The sequence below is a fragment of the Magnolia sinica genome, chromosome 3 (assembly GCF_029962835.1).
Source record: "Magnolia sinica isolate HGM2019 chromosome 3, MsV1, whole genome shotgun sequence".
NCBI lineage: Eukaryota > Viridiplantae > Streptophyta > Magnoliopsida > Magnoliales > Magnoliaceae > Magnolia > Magnolia sinica.
The window spans coordinates 18401375-18406071 of record NC_080575.1 but is presented as its reverse complement, the minus strand read 5'-3'; the positions used below and the strand labels follow the sequence as shown (position 1 = coordinate 18406071).

Sequence of the window (4697 nt, the reverse complement as noted above, 5' to 3'; positions counted from 1 at the left end):
AGCGTAGTCACTTTATACTTGAGATCATCCTCTTCTTTCAAAAGATACAATCCACCTTTCTCCTTAGATTGAGTTGGCTTAGACGTGGTGTTTGACTTTGGGTAATAGTCCCATGATTGTGTTTTTTCAGCAAGACTATCGAGGTAATCCCATACCTCGTTAACATTTTTATTAATGAATTCTCCATTGCACATTGTCTTGACCATTTGGCGCATGGAAGAAGTCAGTCCATCGTAGAAAAAATTTGTAATGCGCCACGTTTCAAAGCCGTGTTGTGGGCACAAACTGACCAAATCCTTAAACCTTTTCCAACATTGGAAGAATGTTTCATCTTCCTTTTGGGCAAAGTTCATGATTGCTTTTCTGAGGGTAATCGTTTTATGATGTAGGAAAAATTTCTTTATGAATTCCCTTTGCATGTCATTCCATGTGCCAATGGATCTAGGACGCTGTGAATGTAACCACGTCTTGGCCTTCTCTTTCAAGGAAAATGGAAAGATTTTCAGCCTAATTGTATCCTCAGATACATTAGGAAAGTATAAGGTGGCTATAATCTCGTCGAACTCTTTCAGATGTAGATATGGTTCTTCAAATTCAAGCTCATGGAACTTAGGAAAGAGTTGGATAACCCCTGGCTTGATGTCCATATGTCCTGTATTCTCAAGAAAAATCATACATGAGGGCGTACTCACCCTCGCCGGTTGTAAATAATCTTGTAAAGTACGAGGCGGGGGTCCTTGATGCACCTCATTCTCATCATGTGCTTCCTCAACCCTAGGTTGAGGTAGTGTGTGAGGTTGATTTAGCCATAACCTCAATTAACTCAAGGAAATTCGAGTAGTGTCTAGACCTGCGATGGACAGTGAGCCCCTCAACTAATCCTCCTTCAGTCAAGAGACGTCGAGTGTCATCACGGGCCCACTTGGGCATGAAACACTTGCAGCCCTTGATTTAAATTCTAAACCTAGTCCTAAGAAAGGAATTAAGAATATAAAAAGAAAGAGAGGGTTGGAGAGAAGTTACCAAATTGGAGTCCCTAAGTTAAAACCTGCAAAACAAACAAAACAAGTTAGTTTCTAAAAATAGAAAGTCTAAGATTATAAAATTCCTAATTAGAAGTAAACTAATTTCTAAAGAAGAAATTCCTAGAAAACAAATTAGGAAAGTCTTAAACTAGAAAGTAAGTTAATAAGAGGATATGAAAAATAGAAAGTAGAAATTAGAAAGACCTTACTAAATTAGAAGTTTCTATCTTAAAAGTCTATAAAACAGTAAGGTTAGTCTCGAAATAGAAAGTCTGCAAATAGGAAAATTCTAGAAATAAAATAGGAAACAAGGTTAGGATTCTAAAAGAATTAGAATTAGAAACTTGCTAAAAAGGGAAACAAATCCTAATCTAGAAATAGAAAGGAAGAATTTAAGAAGAAATTACCAATTTAGAAACTATCTCAGAAACTAACAAAATATGAAAACATGTTAGTTTTTAGAAATCAACAGAAAATAATCTAACCTAAAATTAGAGAAATCCTAATCTTAAACTAATCCAAAAACTAGTTAATTTCGAAAAACGTAACCGTCAGTTCCTCGGCAACGCCGCCAAAAACTTGTTCACTCCCCAAGTGTAGGGTTGTAATGTAGTAATAAACTTGGTACGACCAAGGTTGAATCCTAAGGGACTGAAACCTACACGTTATCTGAAACTAGGTAGAAATAGAACTAGCCTAAGATAAAATCTAAATCAAATATAAATTATTGAATAATGGTGAGAGATTAATGTAAAACTTAAGAGAAATCAAAGATAAGAAACTAGGGATTCAGAGGATCCACTTGTAGAGATCAGGGAGATCTTATGCCTGCTTTAAAAATCATGGAAATTAAATGGAACTTCCTCTGATATAATTTTAAAGAGATGAAAGGTATATGAATTAGAATGGATTCCATTACCAAACCATGCCCAGGAGACAAAGCAAACAATAGAATTAAACTAATTACCAACCAATCAACATGCTATGAAGGTTAGGAAGGGTACCATCATTTGACCATGCCGAGGAGACGATGGTGAACAACAGGGCTTCCTGACATCATAAACATAAAAAGTAAAGGAACATGCTCAAAGCTATCGCAGACCCATTGTAATTTTAGTTACAATAGACCATTAAAAACTAAAAACATTCCCTTAATTAAACCAAAATCAACATCAGCTCAATCTAAACAAAAGGCACAAGCAAAAAGTCTTCCATCACACTACAAGCTTCACCTCTTAGCCCTAGCTAAGCGGTTTAGCTTGTCATAGAAATGCTAAAATCTCATAAAAAAAGAAAAGGAAAGAGGAACTAAAGGAAGAAGAAGGAAGAAGGAAGATGTGCTCCACTCCACGTCCAAGCCGTTTGTAACGACCTTGAAAATTTTGTGCTAATCTTTCCTTAAGTAGTTGTTTTGGGGTAATTAGAGCTATACTCAATTGCTTGTGAAATTCGCATCAATCACTTTAAATTGTATCTACATGGCTCAAAACTTGTAGATTAGTTAGCGCTACGTTACTTTGAAATCTGGGATCCATCGCTAAATCTAGTTGTTCAGGGAAATTTTTAGAAGATCTGGATCGGACTTGGACCGCGCTCGAAAGTCCGATGGCGATGATCTTAGGCTGTTGCGGTCACATTGTTGGGCTTGACCATCACCTCAAAAATCAAGTCCATGTGATGTTCTGGGTCGATTTGATTGATTTCGGAGTGAAGAGTGTGAGAACGGTTGGATATTTAATAAGTTTTTATGAAATCTGAGTCGTATCGCTTGCGCGATGATTTTAAGCTATCTGACCGTTGGATTCTGACCCAATTTCACCCTCTGATCAGGGAAGGTGGCCCAGGCATATCCTTGTGCTTGTGGACCTGATCGAGATTCCGTGACCGTTGAATTGAGTGTGGTCTGCCACGGCTGATTTGAAGAGCCGGTCGATACGAAAACTCAGCCTGACCTAGATCCATGGTCAATGAGCTTAAGTCCGACCTTTCGTGGTGGTAGGCCCACCAGAAGTGCTTCATTGGATCGTAAGAGGCAGGTTTTGGTTATACTTTAAGTATACCTTGACCCTGGGGTTATTTTCATCAATTTGAGGCCTATTTATAGTCCTTAACCCTAGCTCTTTTTTCCATACGAATTTTCTCTAACCCTAGCTTGGAAAGAGAGTGGAAAAGAGAGACAGAAAGTGAGAGAGATAAGTTGGTGAATCATCTTGGGTTCTTTCTTGTTCTTCTTCATCTTTGAACCTTCACTTTGAATCGTTATTCTGACGGTTTTGAGTTCATTTTGGGGTAAGTTAACCTAACCCTAATCTGTGTTAGAGCTTAGATTAGTCTTGGTGTTGTTGTATCTCATTTCTATCCTTGTTTTAGGGTATTCTATCGCCGTTGACGAAGACAATTCGTCTGAATCAGTTCGGTGTTTCTTTCCTTGCTTAAGGTGCGGACTTTAAGTGTATAGGTTATGGTTTTCAAGGCTTTCAATGCCAGTTATTGATTTATTCTTGTTATGGATGAGATTTCACATGCCAAATGTTGTGTTTACATTGCTTTCCTGATATGCATGCGTTATATTAGGATTTGTGTATTCTATGTGTATTTATAAAGTACCGTATACATATAAAATATGCACTTGTGTTTGCCATGATTATTTGTCATGTATGTGTGCTAGATGCATGTATGACGACTCCTTGGTAAAAGGAATTGTCCAAAGGTGTGTATTGCAACATGCGTCATATATGTTGTTCCATGTATGCTAAGTGTTTGTAGAAATGCATGAATGATTTAAAGTGTAACTTATTACACTGATTGCGGGTGTTGAGAAGTGATTCTCAACACTCCTATTGATGTGCATGATTTCCTTTATGCTAGTTACATTCCATGTTATTTAAATTCAAGCATTTCATATGCTTACATTTATGTTAAGTTGATATTCTTCAAATGTCTATGTACCATGATTTGAGTTGTTGTTCCTTTACTGTTTTACATTCAATATGAACATCTGTAGTAGTGTAATGTGTTTGGGACTATGCATTAGTCCAGGAAATCGGTAATTTACTTCATGTTCGTGGTTAAGATTGCTTTCGCCACGTAGGACGTATTAGACGAACCCGAGCGGTATTAGAGTTGGCGGCAGTGGTTTGGCCACGCGGAGTGTTTGCGCACTCTATGTCGTTCTACTCAACGTGCGCTCGTGCTAGTCAAGTAACCCGATTGTCCGTTGTATGTTCACCATGTATGAACGCTACTGCTTGAATCTAGGGTACCGAACTTACCAGTGAAATCCTAATAACTATGGTACCTTGATCCGCTAAGACTCATGAGTCGGACATAATGGTATGGACACCGTGGCCAAGCTGTTGGCCTACGCTGGGGTGACGAGCCTCCCCGTAGTGACCAGTGAGCAACTAAACTCGTGAGCCGATTATGGTGGTATGGGACACTATATTCATGCTGTCGGCCTACATTGATTGGTGACGAACCCTTTGTAGTGACCTCAAGCATACCTGGATACCGCAAGGAGGTGACGAGCCGAATTGTGGTAGTAAAGGTGTGAAATGTGTGCATTGATTGGTGACGAGCTGTCTGCTACGACCTCAAATATATGATCGTATGAGATGTCTAGGACTGACGACCCTAGAATGGATCACTGTTTGGATGGTGACATGAGGAAGG

General features: G+C 38.7%; 1 non-coding gene across 1 annotated transcript; it reads left to right on the top strand.

Moving 5' to 3' along the window:
- The first annotated feature begins 264 nt into the window (after positions 1-264).
- LOC131241671 (small nucleolar RNA R71) lies at positions 265-371 on the top strand. Its single transcript, XR_009169229.1, has one exon. It is a non-coding gene; the product is annotated as a small nucleolar RNA R71 (small nucleolar RNA).
- Positions 372-4697: the final 4326 nt, after the last annotated feature.